Genomic DNA, 20088 nt, shown 5'->3' with positions numbered 1-20088 from the left:
GCGTGTGGCTCGCCTCTCAAATTTTATACGGTGCCATCGTAGTTCTGACAGAGAGCTGTAACGTTCGCGGCTTCTAAATTTTTCGGGAGCTACTGCCCAACGTCGTCCTATCCGAGGGGATATAGTGAGCTTGAGAGTTCTCTTTGATAGACTGTCAGTGGAATTCAAAATCTGTGGGGTAGCTGCTCGGAGTTGAAACTCTTTCCGCAGAATGAGGTGGCGGCGCGGTACTTCCACGCAATCTCTCTGCCGCACGGCATACGTCGACGCCATCTTCTGGAACGGTTCCCCAGAAGCGCTTTCAATTTATTTCTTGGCGTGGAGCTCTCCACGCCCCCTGCAGCAGCAGCAGCAGCACTCTGCCGCCGTCAGAGGAATGTGTGATACTGGAGGACGGCGGGCTGCGGCGGAGGGGGGGGTTGAGGGAGGCGGGGGAGGGCGCGGCACACACGCCTGCCTGATGAGGGAGCAGCCACATCACTCACAGTGCGTGCCGGCTGAACCCAGCGCGACAGCCGATATGGATTTCCTCGAATGCCGAACTCGACACCCGCCGTCATACGTCATCCAGCTAGTAGCTTCACATGTAGAGCCCCCGAGGAGGCACTCCCTGCATTTTCCACTCTCCAGAAGTATACAGTATATAAGTTTTTCAGAGCTGTAATCTAGAGTCAAGCGTTATGCATGCTATTGTAGACGTTTATTACCAAATAGTCGGAGACGGCAATGATTAATAAAGCATCTCCTACGAACTTTGAGGGCACCGATGAGCATACGATTGGAGGTCAATAAGTAATGCAACCCAATTTTGTTTGAAATAATACGGAGTTTATTGTGGGACCTTAGGGCTGTTCCCGCTTCAGACCCTTCAGTTACATAAAGCTCAGATAGGTGGCGACGCTATACGTAGCCCTCAAAATGGCGTCTGTAACGGAGGTGCGTTTTAAGCGGACAGCTGTCATTGAGTTTCTTTTGGCGGAAACCAGACATCGCAGATATTCAGAGGTGCTTGTGGAGTGTCTACAGAGACCTGGCAGTGAACGAAACACCGTGAGCCGTCGGTCGAGGCGCCGTTCATCATCGCAACAAGGTTCAAATGGCTCTGAGCACTATGGGACTCAACTTCTAAGGTCATCAGTCCCCTAGAACTTAGAACTACTTAAACCTAACTAACCTAAGGACATCACACACATCCATGCCCGAGGCAGGATTCGAACCTGCGACCGTAGCAGTCGCGCGGTTCCAGACTGTAGTATCGCAACAAGGTCGTGCCGAAACGTCCCCTTAGAAAAATTAATTAATTACTGTGCTGATAAACCTCTTACATTATTTGATTTTCAAACAGCTGAGCAGAACTGAACGCGCTCAAACATTTCGCCCTTTACCTATTCTGATCAACACTGAACTAACACACAATATTTTTAGCGCAACGCAATCTGACTTTCAGTAGTCCCTACAAAAGAATGGCCCTGACTAACATTAACCTATACCTTTCATGAATCACTTACCTCACAAAAATTTTCATTACTCGAACTACTGCAATACAGCGAGCTCCACTACTGCCAGCTAAATAAAAGATTCTAACTACTGAAGGCACTAACTACTGATAGGCCTAGTTAGCAAATGAAACCACTGCTGGCGGCTCACCTCCAACTGTGCAACGCTACGCGCTGTTCACATCCAGCTGCCCAACACTACAATAGCAAATTCCAAGAATGCCACCCAGCCACAGACTGCACACAGCACAGCCAGTGTTTTTTATACAGAGCGCTACGTGGCGTTACCAATAAAAAAACCTAAACAGCCTACTTACAGTGCAAACCGATCTCCTGCGTGCCGGCCGGCAACACGCTGCTACGACTCCTGCAGCGTTGAAACGTGCGGACACTCTCATTCGAGGTGATCGATGGATCACAATTAAACAGTTCGCTGAGTGTTGGTAGTGCTGACACTCTTGTCGTATTAGTTGGGGTACTCAAAGATGTGTGCCCGCTGGGTCCTTCACGGCCTAACAGAAGACAATAAAAAGCGGCAAAGAATCACCTGTGTCGAATTGCTTGGGAGCTACAAGACTCATAGTAACAATTTTCGACGAAAATCGTCACAGGCGATGAAACATGGGCCCATCACTTCGAACCGGAAACAAAACGGCAAGCCATAGAGTGGCGCCACACGCCCTCTCTTACGAAGAAAAAGTTCAAAGCGCACCTTCAGCCGTTAAAGTCATGGCAACTATCTTCTGGCCCCTGAATGGGTTATTTTGTTTGATGGTGCAACAATCAACTCTGAAGTGTATTATGCTGCTCTGAGAAAAATGAAGCCGGCCATTGTGACCGAGCGGTTCTAGGCGCTTCAGTGCCAAACCGCACTGCTCCTACGGTCGCAGCTCCGAATCCTGCCTCGGGCATGGATGTGTGTGCTGTCCTTAGGTTAGTTAGGTGACTGATGACCTCAGAAGTTAATTCCCATAATGCTTAGAGCCATTTGAACCATTTTTTAAAGAAAAATGAAGAAATAACTGGCACGTGTTCGTCACCACAAAAGTGCAAACGAACTTCTCCTTATCCATGACAGAGCAAAGCTTCACACAACTCTGCGCACCCTGTTCTTTCCCATCCACCCTACAGCCGTGACCTCGCACCTTCTGGCTTCCATCTGTTTGGCCCAATTAAGACTGCTTTATGCGGGAAGCAGTAAGAGTATGATCTAGAGGTTATTGCTGCAGCACGACGTTCGCTCCGGCGTCGACCGGTAGAGTGGTATCATGCTAGCATATAGGTCCTCCCAGTAAGATGGCGTAAGACTGTCACATTGAATGGAGATTACGTCGAAAGATAGGGTTTTGGGCCGAAAGAGTCGGGAAGAATATGGTGTATTGGAATCCTGAATAAAACCAACCTGCCTTCCGAAGGAAATAGTGTTACATTACTTATTGGACACCCCTCGTGCAGAGGTCGATTGGTGATGCAATTACAAGTTTTTAGCGAGAAGCATTGTTACATTCGAAATGTCACACACCTATTAATATTGAGGGGACTTCAGAAAGTAAGTTACACATAGTTATGGTGGGCCAAAACTGCACGACACTTCAAAGCGACAGTCACTGGTCACGGAGCTATTCGAGAACAGCTGTGTGAACATCTTCGTGTTTGTATAATCTCTTTCCATCCAAATGCCCTTTTAGCTTGCCGAAGAGATGGGAATCGTATGGCGCCAGATATGAAGTTGCCGGCAAGCATCACCGCCTTCTGTGCGGCCTTGATCAAACTGTTGGCACCATTTCAGTGCAGCTGGACGCGAGATTTCATTTGGCTTCATGGTGAATTTATGAGGAATTCATACGTTTGGCCCACAACAGCTGAACTGTGCCGCCTGCTTCAACTTTGGCGTTCGTTTCCCTTTGCTGCAGAATTTGAGCTGCACATTGTAATGCACCTGTTATCCGTCCCACAGCAGAACTATGTCTGCAGGAGTCTTGGACTATGCACTCTTTTCTGACAACGCGCCACTCTTGCTGTGGAATAGCCTTAGCGTGAACGATACGTTTAACTTAGTTTGTGAAGTGCCTACGTACTTTTAACTCACTGCACTGAAACAACTATAAGATGGACAGTCATAAACTTATCATCACCTCGAAATTTGTTTATTTATTAAAGTTACAGAGGGACCCACAGGATTCGTAAATGTATAGGGTCGTTTGCTACTAAAATCTAGAAACTAGTAACAAACCTACAGAGATGGACTCTTGTCTTTTCTACAGCTTCTCTCAGTTCTGTTATTTATCCACTCTTCTACATAATTACATTGTTGACTGAAGAAAAAACACACATCGTAAATTTTGTTAAAGGAAAACAAATTTTACTGTACTCTTAAGAAGAAACAACTGACGATAGGAAAGATTTAGATAGAGGAAAGGTCCGTTTATCTGGCTGTTTCAAATGGGAGAGCTTCAGAAAACACTTCGAGCCTGAGTTACCCGAATCAGCATATTCTATTCCACCATGGTTACTGCTATATAATATGTACATTCTCCGATTAACGTTACGTGTTTTGTGTATAAGGTACAGTAGTGCTGTTTGTTATTACAATTGCTTCCTCCATTTGCCCGCCGCAAAAGCTGGGTAGGAGCGTGACCTCGAGCCTCGTCTCACCGAAGGGCACTTCTTACCTATGTTATGCATTCTTATTATATTGCATATGTACTTTTACGTATAATTTTATACAGTTCAGACGTTTTATAGTTTGCATCTTATACAGTTTACATACAATACATTTACATGTTTGAAGACAATGATCCAATGAACACAAGAATTCCTGTTTTTACTTTGTAGAAAAAAAGATAATTCGCCAGCCGGTGTGGCCGAGCCGTTCTAGGCACTTCAGTCTGGAACCGCGCGACCGCTACGGTCGCAGGTTCGAATCCTGCCTCGGGCATGGATGTGTGTGATGTCCTTAGGTTAGTTAGATTTAAGTAGTTCTAAGTCTAGGTGACATGACTTCAGATGTTAAGTCCCATAGTGGTCAGAGTCATTTGAACCATTTCAACAGATGGACACGCATGTCCCTTAAACCAAAACGCGAATTTACTCTAACAGCTTCAAAGGCCTTAAACAAAATGTGCGTTTACTTTAACAAAGTGCAATTTATCAAAACATGACGTGTTTCACCCTATAGATGTACAATATTTTACTTTAACTGAATCGAAGACACCAAATAGCCAAACGTGAGATATGTCACTCTTAAGAAGCAGGAATTATTTTTATAGAAAACCACGAGAGAAAATGCGGCTAAGCTCACGCATATTAAGAAAACGGATATCTACTTAAACAGAATTTAAACGTACAATATAACTTAGACGTGATCTACGTCACCCCAGGATTTAAAGAAACACAGCACCTTTAATTAAAGTGATCTGAAATTATACATCAACCGGCCATATCGTGGGGCGCCACTAAAGAGAATAAGTCTTCCCTCCTTGTTCTTATTTAAACAATTTGCCAAGGCTATCTGTGAGAGACGCAAAGCCAAATGACAAATACAGGGCAAATATTGGAGCGATCTGTCAAAATTTTGGAATAACTACCATTCCAATCAGGAGCCTTAGCAATAAGGGCTTAATGCCAGTTACTTCAGTGCCATAATCAAATACCAGTACAGGTTTTGATTAAGGCGTAACATTTAAATGAGGTGGTAAAACGCCTGCTGATGAAATGATATTAGTTAGCCTTAAAACAAAATATTAAATTCTCAAAATAATGCCATTCGAGGAACTAAATTACTGGACCGAGCCTCATCAAGCTTATACATAAACGTCTTAATTACAGTTTCAATACCATTGACGAGAGAACATGTGCCACTTTAAAGGGTAATGGCGCGGACCATACACAAATTTTAACCTAGCCAACAGGGCTAAAATGGCACGTGTTAACTTGCAACTGTGCTTTTGCACTTAAACGGGAGTACACAACAAATTACATTACTTAAGTAAAATACAAAAGAACAGAACGCCGTCACCTTAGCACGAAGTGTTGACATCAGTGGACACAGTACAGCGCTAATACAGTCACACTAACAATCTTCGTCCGAACAACAGCTCCACAAATCTTGTACAGATTAATGACTCGTGCGCTTTATAAATAGGCAAGTAAAAGTAAACTTAGGCTGTCCACCGTTCGCTGTTTTTCTCGAAAAGTGATAAGTGGCTGAATACTACACACAAAAAAAATCACCAATAGTTTTCTATCGACACTAATTGTTTGAAACTCTGCTCAAAAATCAGGGATCTTACCACTATTTCGGCATTACAATAATTCAGTGCTAAAGGATGAAAACAAGTTGTAGAACTCTGTTTTTCGTATTAATTTGTCCTATTTCAACAGTTACAGGCATATGAACGTATATTATGCAGACACAAGCAACAATCAGATACTTCCCTTTTTTAATTGTATACTGTGAATGAATTATTGTTAAGTTTTTAATTTATTACTGTTGTCGTAGTATCCTTCCTCTTATATTGCTTCATAGAGATGACAGACAATTTTATAATGTTTAAGCAAATGAAGCATTGAACTTCATTGTTCCAGCACTTCGTAAAAATAGTTCTAGACTATGCTCGGTGGCGCTTTAATGTGCAGTGGATCTCCTGCAAATACAGAGAGAAACTACCAAATAGACTAGTCAGGGGACAAGTCTTACACTCTGCACGTGCACGTGTTTCTTAAGCCACGACACACGGCAAGGGGGACATTATCGTCTCAGAACTGCTGCACTACTTCTTACGTCATATTTCCGCTGTTCATTCATAACTTTTGGCGGTATTATTAAAATAGACTGATTGATTTTCCCATTTCCTGTAACAACACGATATTTCAAACCAATGCAATAAAAATTACTGTTTTCTTTTTCTTTTTTTTAAAAAAAAACGTTTATTTAGAAATGGAAAATTTTAGCACTGCCGCTATGGCTAATTGATATCTCGGTCCACCTGTTTAAACCGAAACCAAACGAATTCCGAAAAATACCGGTTATTTAGAACTAAAATACCGGTATCGCTTTTAACCGGTCGCTTTTTCCTATCCCTACGAGCTCCTCAGATAATTCTGCACAGGACACACACATTCATGCTGCGTCTTTAGGTTATGCAATTGTGTAGGAAAGAGTAACACGATCCTAGGTCTCTGGGTGTCTGTTACCATGTCACGAGTTCACGTTCAGAATTGTTGATAACAGGCATTTTCGACGCATCCCACGTGCTCGTTGCTGTTACGAAACTGTTCCAGAAGTAAATGAGTCTTCCATCGACTTAACAAAAATGCGATGTCGCTATATATGAGTTTTTCAAAGCTGGCAAACCTTTTAAAGTCCTATATGTACATTGTGTGGTCTACCTTTGTAACTTGATTTCTTTTGCGTGTACATGCACCTCCTTTGATCGTCACATATGCTGCAGCATCATAATAGATCAACATCGTTATCCGGTAACAGTTACGCTACGTACGAGAAATTCTATGAAAGTCACTACACTGTGGTCCCCAATGAATATCGCTTTGCTTGTTAGATGGAAAGTGACGATGTCTTTATACACAGAAATCCTGAATGCCAACATCCCACTTGCTCCTGGTGTCCAAATCGACCAGCCCGGTTTTATTACAACTGATGATTGCGTTGCTGGCAAATCGAGAAAAAGACAATAGTATACAGTATTCCTGATTGCGATCATCCGTCCTGACAAGAGGTCAGCCAGCAACAATTTTTCTGCTGACATTGTGGCAGCAAGCGCTGTAACGTAATGTGGCTCGCTTTCATGAAACTCTAGACTTTTATTAGGCTGTCGTAATTAAGTTTTTTCTCAGATGGTAATATTGAGAAGTACGATATATTCAATCGAGCTGGAAGGAAAATATTTTTGTGCGGCCAGTTATCGGGAGTTCTTTCGACACGATCGTTTAGATACTTCTTCGCTGGCTGAATACCGCGAAGTTAAGAGTCTGTAACCGTCATCTCTGTGGAAATCGATGTTAGTTCTGTGCAAACATATTGGACTTTCCCTCCTGGAAGAATTGAAATCTACACTTCTTCCGCAATCCTCATCCTCCAATTATTTTAAACTTTAATTTATCATAAAGAGTAATTCATGATCATTGACACGCCCGTTTAAAATCTTCGCTGTTTCATAGATCTACTGTAGTCCATTTTGACATACAGCATTTTCAGCTTTCACAGTGTACAGTGGGGTAAGCCATTATGTTAAGAAATTTAACTTTTATTTTTTCCCAATTATTTTCCTACTGAGTCAGTCACATTAGTGACTGAGGATCTCAACAGAGTAGAATACTACCTCGCTATCGTTCTTGCTAGAGATTACAATGGATCCCGTCTGAACGTCCTTTATCTACATGTACATACATAGTCCGCAAGCCACTTTTTGTTGTGTAGTGGACGGTACTACGTACCACTATTAGTCATTTACTTTTCTATTCCACTCGCAAATGGAGTGAGGGGGAAACGACTGCTTGTATGTCTTAATCGTTTTCTTGTCTTCGTGGATCTGAAGCGACGTGTACGACTGCGGCAGAAGAATCGTTCGGCAGTCAGCTGCAAATGCATGTTCTCTAAATTTCCCCAATAGTGTTTCGCTAAAAGAACGTCGTTTCCCCCTAGCGATTCTCTTTAGAGACAAAAGTTTATTCAAGAGATATACGCAGCTAAATAAAATCTCATGTCGAGTAAAAATCACCACTGCAGGAGCTATATGGTTGCTTTGTTTATAAACCACGACCGTTCCACAAAATTTCGGGCGAACTGCCGGATGTTTGCAACTTCCTGCCACAATATTTCGGAACAGAGTCTTCTGGCCATCTACAGGTGATACTGGCGAAAACGCACTGAGCTCTGGTATTTAAGGCCCCTCCGGCACATGCGTGGTCGATTCACTTGGCGTTGCACGTGCGCTAGTTGAGCGCGTTCGATTCTGCTGCGCCGCGCGCCATCCCTGGTGAAAACTCGGCGCATCGATATCAATAATTCGATTGTCTTCCCGCGGTTCCATCACAGATATACGCCGGCTACGGAGAATACGAAGTTTTTCGACGATTGGATTCCATGCCGAATTCAATTGGTAACCGCCGTCACGATTAATAAGAGACTCATTGTCAGACAGCCGCATTTCCACGGATTCGTTACTAATAGGACTCGAAAAGTTAGAGGTATGGGCCACAATTTTTGTCTCATTGTAATTCATGGCATGGCCAGTGCAAATACAGTGTTCGGCGATGGCAAACTTACAAGGCTGAAGAAGGCGAGTATGCCGTTGATGTTCTACAATGCGATCCAGCACAGTACGCGTCGTTTGCCCTACATAAGATTTGCCGCGTTCACACGGAATCCTGTAAACACCTGCCTTGCGCAGCTCTAGGTCGTCTTTGATAGATCCCAACAGCGACGAAATTTTAGCAGGAGGCCGAAAGATTGCTTTCACTTTATATTTTCTTAGTATTCTGCCTATTTGCCCTGAAATAATATCAATGTATGGTAAATAGGCAGTCGTTTTTAAAGGCCTCTTCCTTTTCTTTGCTCCGTAGTTTACAGGTCTGCAGCGCTCTCTCCACTTGCTGGGACGAATACCCATTCTTCAGAAATACTGTCTGCATGTGCTCCAGTTCCGCTTGCAAACTATCGTTGTGAGAGATGACGTGCACTCGGTGAATCAATGTCTTCAAAACACCCATCGTTTGTGCCGGATGGTGGCAACCAGCGGCTTGCAAGTAAAGGTCTGTTTGAGTGGGCTTTCTATATACCGAATGACCAAGTGTGCCATCGCTCTTACGTCGCACTAATACGTCTAAGCACAGCAGGCAACCCTCCAACTCCATAGTAAATTTTATGTTTTGGTGTATGGAGTTCAGATGTTGTAGGAACTCTCGCAGACGATCCAAACCATGAGGCCAAACTATAAAAGTATCTTCAACATATCGCCAAAATGCTGTTGGTTTAAAAGTGGCTGAGGCGAGTTCTCGCCGGAAGTGCCTTGAATACCAGAGCTCGGGGAGTTTCCGCCAGCATCACCTGAAGATGGCCAGAAGATTCTGCGCCGAAATATTGTGGCAGAAAGTTGCAAACATCCGGCAGATCGCCTGAAATTTTTTGGAACAATATGTACGCCGGGAAAGTTTTAAATCTCGCAACCACGACCGTTTTTGTAACGAGTAGAATAGAAAGAAACCACGAAATAACACCAGGAGGTGATAACCTGTAAGTAGGCTGTTTATGTTTCCTTTATGTAAGTAGGCTGTTTACGTTTTCTTATTGGCAACGCTACGTAGCGCTCTGTATGAAAATCACTGGCTATGCTGTGTGCAGTCTGTGGCTAGTTTGCATTGTTGTCTGCCATTGTATTGTTGGGCAGCTGGATGTGAACAGCACGTAGCGTTGCGCAGTTGGAGGTGAGCCGCCAGCAGTGGTGGATGTGGGGGGAGAGATGGCGGAGTTTTGTAATTTGTCATGAACTGCTATATATATATATATTATGACTATTAAGGTAAATACATTGTTTGTTCTCTATTAATATCTTTCATTTGCTAACTATCCCTATCAGTAGTTAGTGCCTTCTGTAGTTTGAATCTTTTATTTAGCTGGCAATAGTGGCGCTCGCTGTATTGCAGTAGTTCGAGTAATGAAGATTTTTGTGAGGTAAGTTATTTGTGAAAAGTATAGTTTAATATTAGTCAGGGCCATTCTTTTGTAGGGATTTTTGAAAGTCAGATTGCGTTGCGCTAAATAATATTGTGTGTCAGGTTAACCACAGTCTTGTATAAATTGTTCTAAGGGGACGTTTCATAGGACGTTTCAAACCTTGGATAAAAAGATCAGATTATTGTCAATAATGACTGAATATATCACTTGCATTCAGCCAATTTCGGCAATGATCTGACGATCTTTTTATCCAGTGTTGTCATTTCCTGGTATTATTTCACGGTTTCTTTCTATGCAAGACTTCACCTGATGATGTAACTAACGTTACAAAATCAGTCGTACTTTTTAAATAACTTAACCTGATGTGAATTTTAAAATTCTGCCGGCGAACGCAATGTAAAAACAAATTTCAGGCTTCCAGCCGGTCGTCGTTTAATTCATCCCACGATACTTCGACTCGCACCTGACACTCATCTTCCCTGTTATCGTCCTTATGTGTTCATTCAGTTTCATATTGTTTTGCCACTTTACGCCTAGACAATAAGCGTGACTGTGTCAAGAAGACACCACTAACACTGTGTTCGAACGTTACCGGATCGTTTTTCCTAATTTACGTTCCTCTGAATTTTGATCAAGCAGCCGTTCATCACACCAGAAAGGAATTCTGCTGTCAATGATTCAACGAAAGTCCTTTCCCATATACGACAGCGTCATCAGCAGGCAGTCGCAGACTCCTGCTGACAATATCCGTCAGATCATTTTTGCATATATAAAACAAGTGAACCTGAAGATGAGTAGCAGGTGCCCAGTCGAAACATCGTGTGATGAATTAAACGTCGACCGGCTGGAAGCCAGAAATTTGTTGGAAAGTAACCATACAGCTGCAGCGACTTTTTTTATTCAACGTGTATCCACCTGAGTTCACGAAGCATCTGCACAACAGTCGCGTGGTGATAGAATCTACCGGTAACAAATCCAATAGCACGCTTCGGAATTTCTTCGCTGTCTTCGTTTAATCTGACCTGACGGGGATTCGAAACACTCGAACAGTACTCAAGAATTGGTCGCACAATCGCTCTATACGGGGCCTCCTTTGTAGACCAGCTACACTTTCCTACAACTCTCCTAATAAACTGAAGACAATCACCCACCTTCCGTGTTACCGTCCTTACGTGTTCGTTCACTTTCATATCGTTTTGCAACATTACGCCTAGATCCTTCATCGATGTGACTGTGTCAAGCAGCCACCACTAACACCGTGTTCGAACGTTACCGCCTCGTTTCTGCTACTCATCGGCACTGAATTACATTTCTCTGAATTTAGAGCAAGCTGCCATTCATCACACCAAATAGAAATTTTGCCTGTCGTACTGCATCCTTCTACATTCACTCAAGGACAATACTCTCCCGTATACTACAGCGTCATCGGCAGACAGTCGCAGACTGTTGCTTACCATATCCGTCAGGTCATTTGTGCGTATAAAGAACAAGAGCGTTCCCATAGCATTCACTGGGGTACTCCTGACGATAGCCTTGTCTCTGATGAATACTCGCCATCGAGGACAACGTGCGGGTTCTATTACTTAGGCAGCCTTTAAGCAGGTCACGTGTTTGGGAACATGTTCGGTATAGCCGTACCTTTGTTAAAAGTCTGCAGAGGGGCACTATGTTAATCAAATGGCTCTGAGCACTATGGGAGTTAACATCTGAGGTCATCAGTCCCCTAGACTTAGAACTACTTAAACCTAACTGACCTAAGGACATCACACACACCCAAGCTCGAGACAGGATTCTAACCTGCGACCGTAGCAGCAGCGTGGTTCCGGACTAAGCGCCAACAACCGCTCGGTCACAGCGGCCGGCACTAAGGAAATTTAGAAAATTTCGCTTTCAGGAAATATAAGAGTATGGAATTTTCCTGTTGCCCTTCGTCCATGGTTAGCAGGCTGCCACTGATATTCGTACTTTTGAAGGATTATAATTTAGCATTCCGTCGACGTTAAGGTTATTAAGAGACGGAGCAGAAGTACACATTGGAGCAAGGGTGAGGACGGAAATCTGTCGTGTCATTTCGAGGGAAACCATGGAAAATCTTGAATGGCCGAGAGGGGAACTGAACCGGATTCCTCCCGAATACGAGCTCACTGTGTTACCACTGTGCCACGTCGCTCTGTCGAAGTCGTAAATAGGAAGTACAAGCTCAACAGGCAAGGGTTGGGAAGATATCATCCTGTGGCATTGATGGGAAGTTATTTTGGCAAAACTTTCCATTGTGTTTGGAACTCCCGTCACCTCGCCTCGTTCTGTCCCAGGTGAGTGGCAGCAGCTGAGCAGCAGACGTTCGCCTGATGTGTCTGTGTGTTTGTGTGTGGGGAGGGTGTAGGCGACGCGCCTGCCGCGGTGGGCGTTGTCTCCCTGGAGTGCCGGCAGGCGCCCCTCTTGCTCAGACAAGAGGGCCCTCAGCAACAGGCGGGAACACCAGCCACCAGACACAGGCCGGCCAAAGTGCTGGCGGGGCGCTGTGCTCCCCGCGACTGCTGTCGGCAAGGGGCTGCAAGGCCGGCACCTCGTCTCTCTCTCTCTCTCTCTGGTGCATTGTTTGTGCATTCATCCTTCTAAAAAAAGCAACATGCCAAACTAAACTGCTCAAATCTTAGATTAATAGTTACTCTTTCATCAGAAGAGTCTTTGTTAACACTTCTTCGACCATGGGGAATAGCTTGTAATCCCACTTAATAAATGAATCGACTTAATGTACTTCCGGTACGACGGACGTGGAAGAATTGTGGGCAAATTTTAAACACATTGTAAATCACGCATTGGACAAGTGTGTGCCGAAAAAGTGGTTTACGGACGGAAAAGACCCACCGTGGTTTAACAGCGCAATTCGGAGAATGCTCAGAAAGCAAAGGCAGTTGCACTCGCTGTACAAGAAAGATCGGGAGAATGAGGACAGGCAAAAGTTAGTAGAGATTCGTGCTGCTGTAAAAAGAGCGATGCGCGAAGCATTCAACCACTACCACCGTCATACCTTAGCAAAACATCTTACTGATAACCCCAGCAAATTCTGGTCTTACGTAAAATCGGTAAGCGGGTCGAAGGCTTCCATCCAGTCACTCACTGGCCAGTCTGGCCTGGCAACGGAAGACAGCAAAACGAAAGCTGAAATTTTAAATTTAGCATTTGAGAAATCTTTCACGCAGGAGGATCGTACAAACAAACCGTCGTTTGAGTCTCGTACTGATTCCCGTATGGAGGACATAGTGATAGACATCCCTGGGGTTGTGAAGCAGCTGAATGGGTTGAAAATAAGTAAATCACCAGGTCCTGATGGGATTCCAATTCGGTTTTCCAGAGAGTACTCTACTGCATTGGCTCCTTACTTAGCTTACATTTACCGCGAATCTCTTGCCCAACGACTGGAAAAAAGCGCAGGTTACTCCTCTATATAAGAAGGGTAGAAGGACGGATCTACAAAATTACGGACCAATATCCCTGACATCGGTTTGTTGCAACATTCTCGAACATATTCTCAGTTCGAATATAATGAATTTCCTTGAGATAGAGAAGTTGCTGTCCATGCATCAGCACGGCTTTAGAAAGCATCGCTCCTGCGAAACTCAACTCGCCATTTTTTGTCATGATATCTGGCGAACCATGGATGAAGGATATCAGATGGATGCCATATTCCTTGACTTCCGGAAAGCGTTTGACTCGGTGCCCCACTGCAGACTCCTAACTAAGGTATTGGTTCCCAAGTATGTGAGTGGCTCGAAGACTTCTTAAGTAACAGAACCCAGTACGTTGTCCTCGATGGTGAGTGTTCATCGGAGGTGAGGGTATCATATGGAGTGCCCCAGGGAAGTGTGGTAGGTCCACTGTCGTTTTCTATCTACATAAATGATCTTTTGGATAAGGTGGATAGCAATGTGCGGCTATTTGCTGATGATGCTGTCGTGTACGGGAAGGTGTCGTCGTTGAGTGACTGTAGGAGGATACAAGATGACTTGGACAGGATTTGTGATCGGTGTAAATAATGGCAGCTAACTCTAAATATAGATAAATGTAAATTAATGCAGATGAATAGGAAAAAGAATCCTGTAATGTTTGAATACTCCATTAGTAGTGTAGCGCTTGACACAGTCACGTCGATTTTGGGCGTAACATTGCAGAGCGATATGAAGTGGGACAAGCATGTAATGGCAGTTGTGGGGAAGGCGGATAGTCGTCTTTGGTCCATTGGTAGAATTTTGGGAAGATGTGGTTCATCTCTAAAGGATACCGCTTATAAAACACTAATATGACCTATTCTTGAGTACAGCTCGAGCGTTTGGGATCCCTACCAGGTCGGGTTGAAGGAGGACATAGAAGCAATTCAGAGGCGGGCTGCTAGATTTGTTACTGGTAGGTTTGATCATCACGCGAGTGTTACGGAAATGCTTCAGGAACTCGGGTGGGAGTCTCTAGAGGAAAGGAGGCGTTCTTTTCGTGAATCGCTACTGAGGAAATGTAGAGAACCAGCATGTGAGGCTGACTGCAGTACAATTTTACTTCCGCCAACTTACATTTCACGGAAAGACCACAAAGATCAGATAAGATTAGGGCTCGTATAGAGGCATATAGGCAGTCATTTTCCCCTCGTTCTGTTTGGGAGTGGAACAGGGAGAGAAGTTGCTAGTTGTGGTACGAGGTACCCTCCGCCACGCACCGTATGGTGGATTGCGGAGTATGTATGTAGATGTAGATGAATTATTCTTCCCAGACTAGGTACATAAATCATAATGTAGGGTGAAGAAAAAAATGCCGCACGAGGCGGTCGGCATGCGTTTCCTCATTCCAACGTGTATCTAGCAAAACCTAGTCCTGATAATGGGTTTGATAGAAAATGAGGCTCTGGCTACACTGTAACTGCGCTCAGCGTGGCCATGAACAGGTATCATGAACTCTGCGCTGTGCTGGAGCTGTCCCGCTAGCTCAATGAGACGAGCCAATGCCATACGGAACAGTATGCAGACTCACACACGTTCGAGTCGCGTTCGTGCCAAACATCCTGTTTTTCGGTTAAAGCATCAAATTATATCCAATTTACACTTCCAAAACGCTTTATCTTGTGTGTTTCTTTCTGATATTGTTACCTTTATTTAAAGACGAAGACATAGCATAAACGTCCTGCAGATCTAAGCGACCACTTGTTCCGTCCATGACACAGATACAGCGAACAGAGAGTAATAATGGACACAGTAACATCGTCTCTGTCTAATGAGGTACAAAAACACAATAGGTAGGCTACACTAGATTGCACATTATCCCATGCACAACAATTCCAGTCTGTACATTTGACGACCAGGCTTATCTTCATAGAGCCGGTAAGCACACGTACGAGGGATGTTCAATTTAGAGAACATGTTTAAAGCCAGTACCTATCGTTTGGAAACACTTCGCCACTCGCTGGATCATACCGGGTGATCAAAAAGTCAGTATAAATTTGAAAACTGAATAAATCACGGAATAATGTAGATAGAGAGGTACAAATTGACACACATGCTTGGAATGACATGGGGTTTTATTAGAACCAAAAAAATACAACATTTCAAAAAAATGTCCAACAGATGGCACTTCATCTGATCAGAATAGCAATAATTAGCATAACAAAGTAAGACAAAACAAATATGATGTTCTTTTCAAGAAATGCTCAATATGTCCACCATCATAATGTCGAGGAATAATGTTGTGAACAGCACTGTAAAGCATGTCCGGAGTTATGGTGAAGATTTGGCGTCGGATGTTGTCTTTCAGCATCCCAAGAGATGTCAATCGATCACGATACACTTGCGACTTCAGGTAACCCTAAAGCCAATAATCGCACGGACTGAGGTCTGGAGACCTGGGAGGTCAAGCATGACGAAAGTAGCGGCTGAGCACCCGATCATCATCAAAAGACGTACGCAAGAGATCTTTCACGCGTCTAGGAATATGGGGTGGTTCTAATAAAACACCATGTTATTCCAAGCATGTGTGTCAATTTTTACCTCTCTATCTACATTATTCCGTAGTTTATTAAATTTTCAAATTTATACTGACTTTTTGATCACCCGGTACTTATCTGGACCCTACGCAACACCCCTACATTCATCATTGTGGAAGCGGCATGTATTTCAGCTATTACATCCTGTGCATCCGCGTGTGGAGTATATCTACATCCGCATGTACATCTACGTGGATACTCCGCAAATTACACATAAGTACCTGGCAGAGGGTTCATTGAACCACTTTCGCAATAATTCTCTATTATTCCAAACAGTGCTCGTAAAAAACGAACACTTATATTTTTTCGTGCGCGCTCTGATTCTCCGTATTTTATTAAGGGGCTCCTGAACGCCCTATACTTGCAATGTTAAAATAACGCTTGTAAATTACATCTTTCCTCACAAAGTATTTGAGGTAGGAAGTTGAAATTTTTACAGATTATTTATTGGAATATGGGCTACAACTTAACACAGGGATTTTACAAAATTTTAGTTCAGTTATTAAAGCTGATTTTTTTCAATTGTAATGAAATTTCACAACATTTTTTTGCAATTTTTCATTTATATATTCAAAAATATACAGTTTTTTGGAAAAAGGCTGTGTTAAATTATGCAGAAGGTACTGTGTAACATTTACTGAAAGATTGAAACAAATATGTTTGGAAGATACTTAGAAAACATGTAATTAGTATGAGAAAATAAAAGTTTTGGGAATCGAGCGACAAAGATTGGATTAACTTTTTAGTGCATTCCAGGTCCATAGGATGGATTATCTTCATCCTCTGCAAACTCCTCCTCCAGCTTCCTCTTGTTCCTCCTCCTGTTTACTCTTGCTTGTATTTCTAGACTCTTTACAGTCTTGTCTGCAGCCCGAAGGGGTTCCTTGTCTAAAGCAAACATCGCTCGTACCATGTTAGAACCTATCTTCATTCCCATATTTCTAAATACCTTTGGCTTTCCAACATTTCTCCTTTTCTTAAAAGCCTTCAGAGGATTTCTAACAACTTTACCTTTACTCATTATTATACTTCAACAAAACAGAGACTCAAGAAACAGAATTAATTACGAATATTTTCGAGATAACGACAGAGTAAATAAACATGAAACAATCGACAATCACACCAACGATATATATTGAACCATTACAGGTTAGCCACAACACATACTTTATCTCACATCACTAAAATGTACCCGATGAAAACGGACGTTAATAATGACACCATTTGACAGCAGTTTAACAGCGCCACAGTGGGTCACGCCCATGTAGAACACATTTCAAAAAAAATTTGAAAATAGTTGTAGTCTTCGGAATTGATAAATTATATATCTATTAAAAGGTAATAGTCTGCAGATTCAGAAAACGCAAAAAAGTAAAATTTGAACTTTTCATGATTTTGAGCCTTTCCGGTACCCCTTATGGTGATGATTTCCCCATATGTAGGTCGGTGTCAATAAGCAATATTGTCGCATTCGGAGGAGAAATTTGGTGACTGAAATTTTGTGAGAAGATGACGACACAACGAGATATGCCTCTGCTTTAATGATTTCCACCCCAAATCCTGTATCATTTCTGTGACACTCACTCCCCTATTTCTCTATAATCGATAAGTGCTGCTCCTCTTCAAAGTTTCTTGATGTACTCCGTTAATCCTAACTGGTGGGGATCCCACTCCACGCAGCAGCCCTCCAAAAGAGTGACCGGGGGAGGTGGCGCAGTGGTTAGCACTCTGTATTCGCATTCGGCAGAATGACGGTTCAAACCCGCGTCCGGCCATTCCTGATTTAGGTTTTCCGTGATTTCCCTAAATCACTTCAGGCAGTCGCCTAGATGGTTCTTTTGAAAGGGCACGGCGGTTTTCCCTCTCCATTCTTCCCTAATCCGAACTTGTGCTCCGTCTCTAATCACCTTGTTGTCGACGGGGCGTTAAACCCTAATCTCCTCCTTTTCCCTCCTATAAAAGAGGACGTAGAAGGTAGTGTAGTCAGTCTCATTAGCAGATTTGTAGCATCTTCTAAGTGTTCTATCAATAAATTGCATTTTTTGGTTCGCCTTCCTCACAACCTTTTCTGTGAGTTCCTTTCAATTTCAGTTGTTCGTAATTCTAATCGCTAGGTACGTAGTTGAATTTACGGCCTTTACATTTGACTGATTTGTCGTGTAAGCGAAGTTTAACTGATTCCTCTTGTCACTCATGTGTGTGACCTCAAACTTTTCATTGCTAATTTTCGCACCATAATGTACTATGAACTTGATCTTTTAAGTGTCCCTACGAATAAATATCTAGCGCATTAAAGCCTGGAGAACGTGGAGGCCGGAACACTGAACTTCCCGAACAATGCATTTCCCTGGAAACGCTCCTGTTAAATAGCTACGTACGCATTCATTCCATAGTGTGGCCTTTCACCGAAAACCAAGTGGAACGTTTCCTAATACGTCAGACAAAGTACTACAAACAAACGTGCGACACAGGGGCGCGTTCCAACCGTCCGGCAATAGATAAAAGCCCAAAAGCACTCCTCCCAGGATTCCAACTCGCCAATGGGTGCCTGAAAGCCCTGGTCACTGGTGACATGTGGGTTGTGCTAGTTGTAGAGGTTTAAAATATCTTCGTGAGCGAAGCTAGATTCCTCAGTTTACATCACGTTATTTATAAAATGTTAGCTATGTTCCACTTGGTGCAATAGCCATTCACGAACGTGTACTCGTCGAACGCTGTCTTCTGATCGCTGGTTTGATTTAACTTGTAATGATATGGATGCAATTCTTGATCGCGTAACTCTTCAACAACCGGTCTTTGAGATGTCTGGAACTGCCTTAGAACATCACAGGTGCCTCGCCGAGGGGAGTGGAAAACGGTTTCAAGAATCGCGTCCCCTGTTTGTGGAGTATGTCTAGTCCTTGGACGGCCTCCGTCCATTACCTGTGGACGAAAAGTACCGGTATCCCGACGGCTTCTCTCCTGGAGACGAAAGACACTCTTATCGGGATGGCGTCTTTGAGAGTACCGTGCAGCAGCCGCGTGAACAGTAGCAGCGGCTTGGGTGTCGGATGCACTCAGCACCAAAAGCATTTCGACGTATTCATCGGGAACCTCTCATTCATGAACCTGACAGGACCAGTTACGGTTGTGCACTGTGTGGTTAGTAGACACATGATGCAATTTAATGGATCCCATACTCACATGATACGTTATTAATATTACCAACGGCCTTGCCGCAGTGGTAACACCGGTTCCCGTCAGATCACCGAAGTTAAGCGCTTTCGGGCTGGGCTAGCACCTGTATGGGTGACCATCCGGTCTGCCGAGCGCTGTTGGCAAGCGGGGTGCACTCAGCCCTTGTGAGGCAAACTGAGGGGCTACTTGATTGAGAAGTAGAGGCTCCGATTTCGGAAACCGACATAAAGCCGGGAGAGCGGTGTGCTGACCACATGCCCCTCCGTATCCGCATCCAGTGACGCTTATGGACTGAGGATGACACGGCTGCCGGTCAGTACCGTTGGACCTTCACGGTCTGTTCGGGGGAAGATTTTAGTTTTAGGTTATTAATATTAACAAGAAAAAGGCTTCCTAATGATCTGCAAAATTATATTTATTTAGTCACCAACTGGCTATCGGCTTCTCAAAATGGTTCAAATGGCTCTAAGCACTATGGGACTTAACAGCTGAGATCATCAGTCCCCTAGACTTACAACTACTTAAGCCTAACTAACCTAAGGACATCACACACATCCATGCCCGAGGCAGGGTTCGACCTTGCGACTGTAGCAGCAGCGTGGTTCCGGACTGAAGCGCCTAGAACCGTTCGGTCACAAGGGTCGGCTCGGCTTCTCAGGTCATCTTCAGGTGACAACTGTATGTCGCAGACAGAG

At 43.6% G+C, this 20088-nt stretch overlaps 1 pseudogene; it reads left to right on the top strand.

Annotated features, from left to right (window-relative positions):
* The first annotated feature begins 19418 nt into the window (after positions 1–19418).
* On the top strand, positions 19419–19536 carry LOC126163605 (5S ribosomal RNA; annotated as a pseudogene).
* The last annotated feature ends 552 nt before the right edge of the window (positions 19537–20088 follow it).

This window comes from Schistocerca cancellata, chromosome 2 (assembly GCF_023864275.1).
Source record: "Schistocerca cancellata isolate TAMUIC-IGC-003103 chromosome 2, iqSchCanc2.1, whole genome shotgun sequence".
Taxonomy (NCBI): Eukaryota; Metazoa; Arthropoda; class Insecta; order Orthoptera; family Acrididae; genus Schistocerca; species Schistocerca cancellata.
This window is presented reverse-complemented; position numbering and strand designations above follow the sequence as displayed.